This window comes from Acinonyx jubatus, chromosome D1, assembly GCF_027475565.1.
Source record: "Acinonyx jubatus isolate Ajub_Pintada_27869175 chromosome D1, VMU_Ajub_asm_v1.0, whole genome shotgun sequence".
In the NCBI taxonomy this organism is placed as follows: Eukaryota; Metazoa; Chordata; class Mammalia; order Carnivora; family Felidae; genus Acinonyx; species Acinonyx jubatus.
This window is the reverse complement of record NC_069390.1, coordinates 102,915,167-102,930,128: the sequence shown is the minus strand read 5'-3', so window position 1 is coordinate 102,930,128 and position 14,962 is coordinate 102,915,167. Positions and strand designations below refer to the sequence as shown.

At 47.5% G+C, this 14,962-nt stretch overlaps 1 pseudogene; it reads right to left on the bottom strand.

Moving 5' to 3' along the window:
* Nucleotides 1-13,978: 13,978 nt before the first annotated feature.
* Nucleotides 13,979-14,472, bottom strand: LOC106986366 (60S ribosomal protein L23-like; annotated as a pseudogene).
* Nucleotides 14,473-14,962: the final 490 nt, after the last annotated feature.

Below are 14,962 nucleotides of genomic sequence, written 5' to 3'. Positions count from 1 at the left end.
GTGTGACTTCGGATAAGTTGCTTTGACTCTCTGATCTCACTTATGTTGTCTATCAAGTGGCAATAATAAATCTTGTCTGACCTGCCTCAGTTAAGTTGAATCCCAAACTATTTGTTGAGTGCTTGTTATATTCCAGGCACTACAAGAGGCTACACAGTAGTGCACATGTCCCTGCCCTCAGGGAGCTTATGTTGTAGAGCCGGAGTAGGCAGACCATGACCCACACGACAAATCTGGTCCACGGGCTGTTTTTCTACAGCCTGTCAGCTGAGAATGGATTTCACATTTTCAAAGCATTGTTAAAAAAAAGAAGAAAAGAAAAGAAAAGAAAAGAAAAGAAAAAAAGAATATGCAGCAGGGTGTGAATGTGGCCGCTGAGACCCAAGATATTTATCTGATCCTTTGCAGAAGGATTTTTGTTGACCCCTCATCTAGAGTTGTCACTAGTTGCCAGTCACTATTTATTAGTCACATGTGGCTATTAAGCTCTGGAAATGCGGCTAGTAAATTGAGATGTGCTGTAAGTGTAAAAATAGACATTGGATTTCAGAGACTGTATAAAAAATAATGAAAAAATCCCATTTAAATGTTTCATATTGATTATGTGTTAAAATCATAATATTTGGATGTATTGGGCTAAATAAAGTATATGGTTAAAACGAATGATACGCGTTCCTTCTTAAAGATGTGGCTAGGAGAAAACTAAAAACCACCTAAGTAGCTCACATTGTATTTCTGTTGGATAGCGCTGGCCTAGACGGGAATAGATCGTGAGTCTAAAATCAGATTTATTGCTAATTAGTGCGTTATCTGGCAAATGGTGTGACTGAGCCTCCATTTCTCCTCTCTAAAATCGGAGGCGCAGTGATAACAGCTACTTGATAGAGTTGTTTTGAAGCTCAAGTGAAGCAATCCATTGAAAGCTTTTGTGAGGTGTAAGTTAATACAGATGTAACTGGTTGTTGTGGTTCAACCTTCTGAGGACACAGGGTATGTTTCGCCCTCTGCCATTGCTACGGATCGTCAGGGGACTTGCGTGGCTCCCAAGGGCTCTCCTCCTGCTGGTCTGCCCCCAGGCACCTTAAGGCATTGGTTTGTAACTTCCTGAGTTTCTCCTTCCTCCTGGAGTACCTGCATTTTGATCTTGGAAACACAAAGCCCTCAAAATCCTAATCATGCTGTGGGAGAAAGACATTGTATCAGGAGCCAGGAAATTTGGATGCATTGTAATAAAACCACAAAGAGTAGCTAACATTAAAGTATTGCTAAGCATTTCACATGTATTGTTTCATTTACTCAGACAGCCAGGGTGTGACGATCTGAAGTTCTGATTCTACAGAGGAGAACACTGAAGCCCAGAGAGGTAAAGTGACTTTTCCCTGAATCTCTCTGTCGGTAGGTGACAGAGTCACAGCCTGAACCCACATCTGAGGCACAGAGCTCATTCAGGGTCCTTTGCCTGTGCTTGCAAGGCCTGATGCCAGTAAGCTACGTGGTGCTATCTGAAGGAGTCATCCTGGGGTGGGGTCCACAGCTCTACCCAGCAGTCAGAAGATGGAGATTCTGGGGCACCCAGGTGGCTCAGTCAGTTGAGCATCCCACTCGATTTCGGCTCGGATCATGATCCCAGTGTTGTGGGATTGAACCCTGTTTGGGCTCTGCACTGACAGTGCCCTGCTTATGTGCCCCCCCACTCCCTCTGACCCTCTCCCCCATTTGCATGCCCTTTCTCTCTCTCTCTGTCACACACACACACACACACACACACACACACACACACACACACAAAGGATGGAGATTCTGTCCCCAGTGCCACCCCTCATTGCCTGGGTCTGACTACTCCCTTCTCAGACCTTCAAGTCCTCATCTGCAGCTGAGTGGCTCTGTCATCTCACACAGTAGGAGTTAGGATGTAAGGCCAAGAGGAGGGACCCCCAGCATTAGCCCAGGGACCAGTTGCCTCAATGTCACCTGACAAGTGGTTTGAAGATGCTGGTTCCGGGGCCTTGTCTGGAATGTGTCCTTCAGTGCCTGCAGAGTGAGGTTCTAGAGTCTGTGTTTGCTGAGTCTCTGGGTTTATGAGCCACTGAGTTAGAGATTGTGGTTGGCTCTTACTAGAACTTTGGAAATCAGTACTTTCGAAGCAATGGTCTGTAATTGTCTTTTCTTCTCATCTCCCATCTAATTTAATTAAGATACTCATCTTATTTAACTCATTTAAAAATATACCCGGGATCCAACCATTTCCCACCACCTCAGTTGGCATCGTCATCGTCCGAGCCGCCGCAGTCTCTCTCCTAGACTACTGCAGAGAGATAGCAGTGCAGGTTGGAGGCAGAGGACCTGGGTTTAGAACCTGGCTCTGTCACTCACTTCACCTCTCTATGCCTCCATCCCTCCACAGTGATAATAAAAGTGCCTTCTGCAAGGATTATATGAGTTAATACATGACACTACATGACATAATAAGCCTTCAGTAAGTATTATTTATGCTGCAGTGGCCTCTAACAGATGTCCCCACATTTCTAGCCTATTATGATCCATTTTCTACCAGCAACTAGAGACATTTGAAAATGTAAATCAGGTTATATCACTGTTTTACTTAAAACCCTCTTTCAGCTTCAAACTCCCTATTATACGCAGGATGAAATCCAAACTCTTCTATGGCTTTTAAGGCTCTGCTGGTCCAGCTTTTGTATACCCCACCGCCCATACTCTGTCCTGACATGCTCTGTTCTAGCCATGCTTGCTTTCCTACTGTTTCTCAAACATACCAAGAACATTCTGGCCTTGGAATCTTTGCACTAGTTCCACCTATTTATGGTCTGGTGTCATTTTATATATTTTTAAAAATTGTGTGCCTCCCACACTAGATTAGAAAAGCCATGAGGGCAGGGACTTTCTCTCTCTCTCTCTCTCTCTCTCTCTCTCTCTTTCTCTCTCTCTCTTTCCCTATCTTTCATCTATCTATCTATTAAGTTCCATACCCTCAGTGCCTAGAACAGTGCCTGGCACGTAGTAGGTGCTCATTAAATATTTGATGAAAGAATGAATGAATCAGCGAATGAACCCACAACTTCTTCTTCCTGCTTGATCCTGCTTTCCACCTCATGAGCTCTGGCTTGCTTCTTTTCTGCTTCAACTTCTCCGAGCTCAGATTATTCTGCGGTGGGTGGTCTGTAGTTTATGCAGGCAAAGGAAATTATTCTCTGAGAAATCGTAACTTGAAATACACACTGCTTCTGTACCACATTGGTGTGTACTAATGAATTACGTGGAGGAATAAATATTTCTGGAGACCCAAGTTGCCCAGACGGGCCTTTTATCTTCCCTGTCAGGTGGGGTGGAGGCCATTTATTACCCCCTCACTTCCCTTCTGGAATCACAGGCAGGAGGCTGGCATAGGTGCTAATGCAACTTCTATCATTCATCTAATTTTTCATTTCATCAATAAATTTCTCTCTTACATGGCCATCTGTATTTAATGTATCCAGGGAGTGGGCTAATTAAACACCTAGTTAGAGGGCCTCTTCCTAGGCAGCTTATGGCCTAGCATTCTCCCTGTGACCCATGGAATTTCTCCCCATAGGAAATAATTCCAAGCTCAGTCCCTTGAGCTGTGAGAGAGCAGATGCCAGCCATTCATTTTCTCGGTTCTCTCCTCAGCTCATGCCAGCTTCTTAGCCCAGTCTCCCATGGCCGCTTCTCTTGGGCAATTGCTTAACCTCCCAAAGCCTGAGTCAGTAAAATCAAGATCAAACTATCCCTCTCATGGTTGTGGTCCAGATTCAATGTGTCACTTTTGTAAGTCCTTACAGTGCAAGGGGTGATATGCATAGATATTTACCCACTAACGTGACCCAGCCGGGCAAATCGCAACAATGCTGGGGTGTTGGAGCCTGTCTCAGCCTTGTGGCTGATAGTATGTGAGGAGCCCTAAGTGTTCTTGAAGGAGGGTTAGGTTGGCCAAGGTGATGGGAACCCCTGTGAGGTTCTGGGAACTGGCTGTGTATAGTCAGCATGACATATTTTAATATTGTAACAACACATATGACTGTGAGGCAGAGACCTGGGTAATGTTTTTGGCTGGCGCCTTCTGATGAGCTCCATGGAGCTGTCCAACTATCCCTGGAACACATACGTCAGACACCAAGGAAGAGAGAGGCCACAGAATACACGTTCCCATTGCATTAGCTCTCTACTTCTCTTTCTTGTTCCCGGTTCTTTCACATCTGACGTGCCTCTTGCCCATCTCACCTCCTCTCCCACTTCTGTTCTCCCTGTGTCATTGGATTTGACACTTGGTACCACTCTCCTGGCCACAGGCTTGTCTTCCCTGGACTAGTGGGTCTGTGGCTAGCCTGTGGAGCCTCAGACTGCCTTGTGCAAATACCCCTGTGTTTTTCCTTGTCTTGATGTTCTCCAATCTCAGCTCTAAATTTCAGGCTCCTCTTGTCTCAGGAACAAACCCATTCAAATCTCACGTGTTCAAGTCAAGATCTGCCTTGAAATTGACTCCTGCAAAATATTTTCTCTGCTATTTGCAGTTGTCTACATGGAAAAATGGAAGATCCTGCTGACCCCAAATGCTACTCAATCTAAAGCAGGTTGTGACACATGATGGTAGTGACAGGTGCTCTAGGAGCTGAGGACCAGGGTGCAAATGCAGAGGGCTAAGCAGTCCTGGGGGTGGGGGGCACATCTTGATTTTGCTCATCTCGATTGTGTCATCTTGGGCAAGTTGAGCTTTGTGAGGGCTATAAATTTCCTTCTCTGAGAAACAAAAGGTCCTTGTGAGGATAAAATCAGATGATGTTTGTAAGATGTGTAGCACAGGGCCTGGCATACAGCAGATGCCCAAAACTGGTACTGGTTGCCCTTTGTCCCATGTCCCATTTCTGTTTCTTCCGTGAGAAGTGGTGTGACGTGGTGGCAAGAGCATGTGCTTTGGAATCCGGACAGGTCTGAGTTCAAGTGCTAATTCATCTGCCAAATTGCTGTGACATCTGAAGTCACCAATCTTTCTGAGTCTCCTGCTGGTAGGACAGGCCACTCAGGCCTTCCTTGTGGCATTTGTGAGAGTAGCGAAGGAGGCAGATGGTGCTATGTGCCCAGAGAGTGGCTGGTGTCCAGTAGGTGTTCCACGATGTGGTCCCCTGTTTCCTCTTCTCTACTGGTGAGTGATCTGTGGTCACAGTGACTGATGAAGAGACATGGATCCATTTGTTTGATAAGGGGTAGCTTTCCGTCCTTGTTTTGTTTTTGAACCTGGCATAAAGTAATAGAGGAACTGGAAGTATTGGAGAACCATCTTGTTTTCAGAAACATTAGATAAATTAGGTTACATATTTTATTGTTCCTGCATACTGTGCAATAATTTAGTTCTCTCCTTTGAAGGTGCCTGTTCCAACACCCCAAAGCAATACTTTATTTTGTTCCTGCTTGATGTGATCAGCTCACCTGATTTACGCCTTGTTCAAATGAACTTGCTTTAATACAATTTTAATTGTTTCTAATGCTTTAAATTAATTATAGCCATTTCAGTGGCTCCTCTGTGTCTTTGCTGTTTCTCTGTTTAATCTCCATGGCAACCTTTCTTGCAAAGAGGGAGTGCAGTGTGTGTGTGTGTGCATGTTTGTGTGTGTGTGTGTGTGTGTGTGTGTGTACATGCATATTGCCTTTTCTGTTCTGGATGTTGACTTCAGTTTGCTTTTAAACTCTGTAATATTTGTTCCTGGGGGAAGGATTCTGGGGTAATATCAAGTGAAAGCTGTTTCTCGTTTTCTAGTGGAGAGCAATGCCTGGTCTAGAATGTCAGGTGTGAACTCTGTTCCCCTCTCCCTGCCCTGTCTTCTCAGCTTGGAGGCAGCTCAGAAGGAAAATTGTGTGGGGTTAGTGCTGAGATGACTTCGTGCAATGCTCACAATCAATAAATTAATATTCCTGCAGTGCTTTTGTGTGCCAGACAGGGCTCTTGACAAATGTTTGTTGATTTGATCATTGCAGCCCCCTTGTGAGGCTCGGATTAATATTCTCACTTGAGAGATGAAGAAAAGGCACCGCAAGGTTAGGTAACTCAGCCAAAGTTGCTCAGCTAGTGAGTGGTATGTGTAGTCTTGGGTTTTGCTGATGTACAATGGCAGGTTCTTTGCTCCATCCCAGCGTCTCGTTCCATCTACTACAAAGGATGGGCACATTTGCTTTGCCCTTTGGGGCCTCTTCTCAAAGCTTTCCTGAGAAACCAATGAGCCCATGTGTGCCTCCTGTATCCCCTATGGCTCTCTGTTTTCTGAGGTTTGGCCCTTTCTCTATTATCATTTGGATTCATCCCTGGCTGGCTCCTAGAAGCAACTTGAGGTCAGGCTGGTGAGTCTTGTGGTCTCTACTTTCTTTGTACCCGATAGCATGCTCCCCACAATAGTAAGTATTGAGCCAATCTGGAGAAAACCACAGACGGAAAGGCACAGGTGTTTTGGACAGTTATCCTATATTGTAAAAAGGAGAGTGGCTATTCCTTCAATCACTGTGTTTTGCTGATCTGTGTACATGCTGGGTTCCTTGATCAGGCGTGCTTGGGAGGGCAGGGTAAAATTCAGTCAGGTACTTTGTGAGATTTACTAATATCCTGCACACGGGGCCTTGGGGCTTTGCCTTTGAAGTGCTTGAGAAGGTCACCAGCCGTTTCATGAGAGCTGGCAAGCCTGGTGTCAGGATGTGGTCTGACTCAGGAAATGGCAGGAGGTCCAGGTCTCTCACGTTTGGCTGCCCAGGCAGGAAGGGAAGTGAGACAGTGATGTGAAAAGCTACCCAAGGCGAGTGGGAGGCATGGATCTGGGTGTTCCCCTCAGAACTCCGTGGGCTCAAGGAATAGGTACCACAGAGGTTCTGAGGGGGAAAAGCAGGAGAATTTTACAGATAAGCAGAGTTACATGAGGAGACAAGGGTGAAACGTGTTTTGAAATATTTCAGCATGTGGATCCCAGTAGACACGTCCCTTCTTTCAGCCTGAGGCCGTGCACTGATTCCAGAAGGACAGCCTCGCTGCGAATGGTACTGAGAGCTTCTCCATGGGAACAGCCTTGAGGCCTGGCTGGTTCATGAACTGTGGAAGCATGGGTGTCACACCTCATACAGCATCTCCACGCCTGGCAGCATACAGGTCATCAGCCACCCTCCACCCCTGCGGAAATCCTCCACTTGCCCACCCACATTTGGCCTGAATGTAACGCACACCGCTTGACCTCCCCCCAGCCTTTCCTCTGCTGTGGCTTGGAGTGAAGAATTCTTTCGGTTCTTAGCAACAAGGTAGAATTTGGCAGCAATTTTCTCAGCTAGTGTCACCGGGACACGTGTGCACTTGGATTTGTGGCTTGAGGTGGCTTCTGCCCCTGGAGGGCTTGTTATTCTTTGCTCTTCTGCATGGGGTGTTCCATTTCCTGGCACGGATAGGCTAGCCTGCCTTTTAGGCTTGACCTTGGGGGAAACAAACCGGCAGAAGTTTTGGGTGCTAACATCTGCTATCTAGCTTTCAGTTTTGTGACCACCCTGACCTGGCCAGCAAATCAGTCTTTCTTGTCAACCGCATGTCAATTGAATATCAGTTCAATTTCCTTAAGGGAACAGCTGACCAGTGCCTCCGCTGGCATCACCCGAAACTTCCTACAGGATTAGTGGCCCGTGGAGCTGCCAGTCCTGGAACCTGGGCATCTGGGTGGGCAGTTGAGGTGGTCGGCCTCAGCAGCTTTGCCTGGAAAGTATGGGAGATCTTACCACCTAAGTAGATGTCTGCATGAGGCAGAGGTGTGGTGCACACTTCAGGAGTTCTGTCATCTGTCAACCCCCCTTTCAAATATCTGCTCTGCCCAACACCATTGGGCCAATTCCCTGACCAGCCAGTTGTGCCTAGATGTTGCTCCTGGAGCTGTTTAGGTCATCTGTTCACCCTTAGGGGCCTTTGCACAGTGTTCTTTCCAGAGGGTAGCAGAAGGGAGGGTTTCTGGAAGATCCCCTCTGAGGCTATGCTAAAGAGAGAAGGGGGTTGTCTCATCAGTGTTTTTGCTCTTCCTGGCTCTATAAGTGCTGCAAGAGAGAGAAAATTCTGCTCACACTAGGCTGTGTCCTTTCAGCACAAATACAAGCAAGCACACATGCACACGAGCACACACACAAGTTCAATGCTTCAGCATCCAGGACTAGGCACCCATCCCCCCTAGGATGACTTTTGAGCTGCTTAGGCTGCCAGTAGGTGATGGACCTATGGCCTCTGGTCTCTCTACTCCCATGAGGATCTAAACCTCTTTTGGCCCAGGGTGATTAGGGAAGAGCTGCTGCCCCAAGCCTTGAATACAGAGCATGGAGCAAGATATGGATAAGCTTGGGACGGGAAGGGGCTTGATTTGGGTCCCCTCTACCCCCCTTGTCTGCCGCTGCCGACTCCCCTTTCAGAACCTTCCTCCCCACAAAAGTCTGTTTTGTGCTGGTCACAGGGGGTGGGGGTGGAGGGTGTCACCAAGGGGAATGTTCATAATAGAAACTGATGCCTTAGTCGTTTTGTCAAACCAGATTTCAAATGAAAATACCCTTTAAAATCCCCAACAAATATGTATCACCTCTGTGTGACCCTCATCCCTTCCTTAGCCTGGACTTCATCCAGATGTCCCCTCCATCCTGACCCCTTGCCTTTGGGGTGAGGCTTAGGGCATGGGGAGGCTGGAAGAGAGAGTCATGGGTGGGTTGAAAGCTCAAGAATGGGATGCAAGGGTCTAAGACTAAGACTAGTCACAGTTTACTCATGTTGTCTAAGCTTGTTTTTTTTATTGAGGTGTAATTGACATATAACATTGTATTAATTTCAGGTGTACAACATAATGATCTGACATTTGTATATATTGTTGGCTTAATGATTTACAGCACTCTTGCTCTCAAAAGTATCCTAATTTGGATGAGTTACATGATCACACACTTTACTTGCCATTGATTTGCATAACTTGTTTTCATAGTATCTCAAGAGGTCTCTATTTAAAAGGTTGCTTCGGAATACCTCACAGAGCCCAGCTCAGGTAGGGAGGATGGAAGCTGGAGTACAAATGACCTCAAGACAGCCCTGGAGACCACACCTGGCTTTCTAGGAGCTTTCTGTCCATTTTCACGGGAAAGTACTAAAGAACCCTCTCCAACTGTCAAGCCTGCTGGTTACTCAGCTGGTGCCAGAGAATGTAGGTTGGCCGTGGGCTATTTGGGGGAGTCTCCTAAAGCCCTGAGGTTCCCCAGGCAGCCAGAAGCTATCTGAGGGCTCTTGGGCCTGTCCTGGCAGCAGACTGCATGTGAGTGCAGGCAGCTGGGGCTCTTGGGAGCTGGGGTTGTGACCTCCGTGGGACACCGGCCCAGCTGGGGCCACCCAGGAGTGCAGCTCTGGGTTTGCTCAGAGAAGACGGTTTTTCTTCAGTAACTCACAGCTTTGTTGCAGCAGGACTGACAGCTCTACCATATTAATAGGAAACAAACACATTGTTTTGTTGTCTTTGATTTCCGTGTTAGGCTAGTGTCTTTGAGGGCTGTTTAAAATTTAATAAGTGAGAATAAAATAAGAAAAAAAAATTCCTTTGGGGCATCTGGCTGCATCAGACTTGTTAATTCTGGCTCTGCATTTCCAGCAACATATATTTGACCCAGCAGGTATGGAGTGTGCCTGCCCTTGTTCCTCCAGGGCTCAGGGCTGGCTTGACCCTCTATGCCGGGAACAGACCCACCCTTGGGAATAACCACAGTTGTGGCTCAGGAGACAATACCTGCTTTTGCCACCCCTCAACCCCTGGCAGTGAGAAGAAGCCCAGATGGGGAATGACCTCACTGATATCCAACTGATATCAGAGCCTCCCACAGAATGGATTCAGGACTGGGGCACCCCTTACATGTGGAAGTGGTGGGATGTCCCCAGAGAGGAGGGATGCTGGATAGTGAGGGCTTCCAGAAGAGAGGGCTGGGGGAGTGAGGGTACAGTTAAGGAAACCTCTTCCAGGTTTGTATCTTACACCCCCCTTATCCCAGATGATCTAAGGGGCAAATTAGCCAGACAGTCCCCTCCCCTTATCCTCTGATGCTACCAGGAAACTTTCTGGAGGCCTTCATTAAAGGAGAGCTTGATTCTGTTGGAACAGAGGCTATGCTTTGGTTCTATGAAGATGGCCATAGGGGTCCTCCAGGTGAGAGGCAACACTTCTCTGTATCGGGTGACCAGACAGCACCCTTCCTGTGTGGATGAAGAGGAAGGGTGTGTTCAAGGCCAACTCCTTGGATAGCCTCCCCACAGGGATGTCTTCAGAGGATGCAAACACACCCAAGAAGCAAAGAAAAGAACCTTCTCCATGTCGCTGAAAGGACACTTAGAGAAGTTTCAGTTTCTTTGAGGAGGATGTCTCTAGCAACTTGTGCATGTGTCAGAATAAGGCCATGTTAGACATCTGCAAGGTGTCAACCTAAAAAACAAAACAGTCAGTTATTTTATTGGCAAAATAAGCTTATTCAGGAACAGCCATGAAATTGCAATTCAGGACAAGCGAACTATGGAAAAACCATTGACAAGTCTGAAGAGACAAAGGGAAGGCCAGCTTTTATTAGGTTTGAGGAGGGTTATTTTGCACAAAAATTTATTGGGGAAAAACAAAAGTTTGAGGGCATTTTTAAAAAAAAGTTTATTTATTTATTTTGAGAGAGACAGTGCAAGTCGGAGAGGGACAGAAAGAGAGAATCCCAAGCAGGCTCCATGCTGTCAGTGCAGAGGCGGTCGCAGGGCTGGAACCCACACACCATGAGGTCAGGACCTGAGCTGAAATCAAGAGTTAGATCTTAACCAACGGAATGCCCTGGGGCACCCCTGAGGAGGGTTGTTTTGAGCAAAAGTTCATTGGAGAACAAGAGTTTACGGGTGTGGCAGTTTGTGTTTTGCTGCAAGTGGTGGTTTGTGAGTTGTCACTAGAGCAGGGAGTGATCATCCTTCTTCCGTGTTGGTTTTGGAGGCTGTATGTAACCAGTGGTGTGTGAGTGCTCCCCCTTCAGGGCTTGCTGACTCCATTTTAAATGAGATTTCTTTTCCTCATTTTCACCGGACCCAGTGCTATTGGAGTGAGAGTCCAGATCAGAGCTTGGCCCAGCCCAGTGTCTCCACGTGGGCTGCACACACAGGTGCATAAATCCTCTGTGTCTGGACAGATTGGTGGTCTCACTACATTGCATAGCAGCTGCCCCAGAGCCCCGCACAGCATATTTCCGGCAAGGAGTCAAGTCTTCCCGGCAGCCTTATAATTTAAAAACAAATTGATAGGCTATAATTGCAAATGTCTGGATTGTTTGGCCCTGACAGGAATAATCTGAAAGGCAAACAGTCTGGTCCAGCTGGAGGAGGTTGTTTCCTGACAAATGCACTCTGCTAATATGAGGATACCTTTGCATCCTCAGTCCTTGCCCATTTTACGGCAGGATGTAAATTCTGCATAGGGTTTTTTTTTTTTTTTTTTTTTTTATGATTCTTTTTCTTGATGCTTGAATTCTGAATTTCATTTCTCCCTAGAGAGGCACTGGAATCATCTAGCCATCCTCCTCGTCAAAGTTATGGGCAATTTGACCTGCCATTTAGCCATTTCCTGGAGCCGGTTGAGTAGTTCTTTGGGCCATTTCTGCCTTGAAGACAACACAGGGCGTGTTATTGCCCATGCATATGAGGACCCCAGACCGCTGGCTGGCTAAGACTAGTTGCCCTTGCAAATGTTAATTCCCCTCCACCGACTGCTGAAGGTTTTACCGAGTTCATGGACCCTGAGCAGGGGCAGGGGATCTCTTCCCCTAAGTGACCGATTTAGTTGCAAACAGCAAGGGGTTGAATAGGCAAACAAGGGAGAGAACCAACCACAAAGGATATCATGTGACAGAAATTTCCAGAAGTCCGAGTAGGTTCCTCGGATCTCTCCTGAGTCTATATTGATAGGAGAAATGTGAGCCGACCCATACTACCCGTGTAGTATCCTTCTATAATATTGTGATTTATAAGAAATACCTATTTGGTCTTCGCTCTGTTTCTGGCCCAGAGCTCCTGAAACCCTTGGAATTTCCTAAGTGGTAAGAGAAATGGAGGCAAAAGGAGTCTTGTTATTCCTAACAAGCTCCTTTCAACCACACCTGAGTTTACGTTAAGGAGGTGATTTTTGCAAAGCCCCTAGATAACCCAAAGTGGAAACTAGTTATAAGGGGAACCAGCTAGGCGATTAGTAGGTTGGAACTTTCAGCTTCCCCCTCCCGGGAGAAGTGGGAGGGGCTAGAAGTAGGCTCCATTGCTATTGGTCAATGATGAAATCAATCTTCCCCAGATACTGAGGGCTTTATAAAAGCCTAGGAGAGCTTCCGGTTGGCGAATGTGGAGGTCCCGGCGGAGGGTGAGGAAGCTGCTCTTTCCACGTGGGGTACCCAAGGTCGCTTCCATCTGGCTGTTCCCGTTTTAGTAGTTGCCCCCTGCCACCGTTACTGGCAGTTTGGCTTTCCACAGCTTCAGTTACTTGGGGTTTACCCAGGAGGTCCCGAAGCCGGACTTCCTCCTCCTGACCAGTCGTCAGCAGGTCTCTGGTGGCCCAACCCCGCCTCACGGTGTCCACGCCATTCACCTCGCGTCATCCTGCCCGTAGGCGGTCTACGCGCGGTGACCTCACGGGAAGAATGGGGAGTTCTTCACCGCAAGGTATTCTGGGAGAGAAGCACCACATACTTAACTTTTATTACAGCGTGTTGTTTAATTGTATTTTATTACTTGTCATTGCTGTTAATCTGCTCCGCCTAATTTACGTGAAACTTTATCATAAGTGAGTATATATGGAAGAAACCATGTATATCGGGTTCAGTTCTCTCCTCAGGCATCCTTTGCGGGTTCTGGAACGTATCCCCCGTGATTGGCGGGGGAGCAATGCATAGCCTCTCCTAGTGATAATAAACTGGGAATACCCTGGTAGCCTGGTCCGCAACTTGCTCGCCTGAGTTCTGCGAGCCACTTCAGATGAGGCGAATGGAGGCTGAGGGGGGAGCCTCTGATGTGGAGCTCTCTGGTCGGAAGTACAGGTGACAGCTGGGTGCCTGGGTGGCTCAGTCGGTCGAGAGTCGCACTTTGGCTCAGATCAGGATCTCAGGGTTGGTGAGTTCCAGCCTCGCCGTCAGGCTCTGTGTTGACTGTGCGGAGCCTGGAGCCTGCGTCTCCCTCTCTGCGCCACGCCCGCTTGCACTCTCTCTCTTAAAAATAAACGTTAAAAACCACACGTGGCAAGAGTTGGCATCTTAAAGGGGGATGAGGGCTGTCTCGTGGGACTGAGCCCTTAATCTGCCGAGTCTGCCACGCTCTCCAGGTGGATAGCCTTAGAACTGGGTTAAATTATAGGACACCTAGCTGGTGGTGGAGAATTGCTGGGGGAACCCCACACTTCCGGTGGCAAGAAATCCTGAGAGTGTGAAAGTCCAGGAGAGAAACCGGTTTTCCACGCTAGCTTCTAACTGTGTTCGTTTGCCAAGCATTCCTGCAGTGCCCGTAGTGTGATCGGCGCTGGAGATGGAGAGGAGGCTTTCCCCCGCATCCCTCCTGGGGTGGTGGTGAAACAGACCTGTTGTTGGATCATTTCAGTCCTTGTGGTTATGCGCTCCGATGTAGGCATAGCTCAGCTTTTTGGGGGGGCGGTTAGTCTTATCAGGGGATGTTTACCGAATTTCTACCATGCAACAGGTATTCTGCTCACTGCATTCCTCCAAGAGTCACGTGTGATACAACCACCTTATATGGCACATTTTATTCTGCCCATTTTTCAGAAAACAGAGCCGGAAATTAGGCTAAATAACTGGCTTAGCCACAGAGGTAGTAAGAGGCAGAGCTGGGATTCAAAGCCAGCCCTGTGTTCTCTCCTTTTTCGAGCTAATAATTTTTAATTTTTTTTTAAACAAAGGCACCAAGGAATCATGCAGTGCTGGCAGCATTGGATGCAGTCCTGGGCCACAATCTGCAAACTCCTTCGCAACTGGTCCTGTGATAGGAGAACCTTTTTTTTTTTTTTTCCTGCCGGTATTGTTTACTATGAGCCCCATCACCTTCAAAATAGAGAAACATGCCATCTTTTTCCAGTATGACTTTCGTTGTCGAATTACCACTGCTGGGTGTACCTTCTTTCTGAGCTCTGGTTTGCCTTTCTTCACCGTGGCCATCACCGTGTCACCCACATCAGCAGTAGGAAGTCTGTTCAGTGGTCCCTTCGTCCCCTTCACAGAGATGATAGACAGATTTTCGACTCCTGTGTTGTCAGCACACTTGATCATGGCTGCTATGAGAAGACCCAGGGAAATCTCGAAGGTCAAACCTGAGCACCCACCGCATCCTTGCTTCAACGTCTTGAAAGCCAGAAAGGCACGGAAAGCCAGCCCTGTGCACTTAACTACCATGCTGCCTTTCCCACCGCCTTGGCCTGCGAGGGTTTAGAGAAGGCTTTAGGATCCCCCAAGGAGAGCCTTGAAGGCAGGGTAGGACACCCCGTATTGGTCAGCATAAGTTTGTCTGAGGGATATCTGCTTTGGAGGGGTGGGTTTGAACCAGACTTGTGCCCCCGCAGCTGCTGTCCACGTATTCCATGCCAGTCTTCCTGGCTCTTGCATTTAGACAGGCCAGAGGCCCCAATGGGAAGCTGCAGATCGGTGGCAATTGAATTGTGGAATTGTGCTGAGATTGGAAGCAGCTGGAGACAAGGAGAAAACCGAGAGGGTCTTTGAGCTTGATCTAAATATAGCTTTGCCGATGTGCTTAATTCTTTTCCCCCTCAACGTTTCATTGTTGATTTTGAAGGAACTCAGCTCCCCGGAGGAAATGTTTAAGGCTGGAGAAATAGAGTTTTTCTTCAGTTTGGCTTTTGCGTAAATAAGAGGAACACGAAGCACAAATGTTACCCTGGTT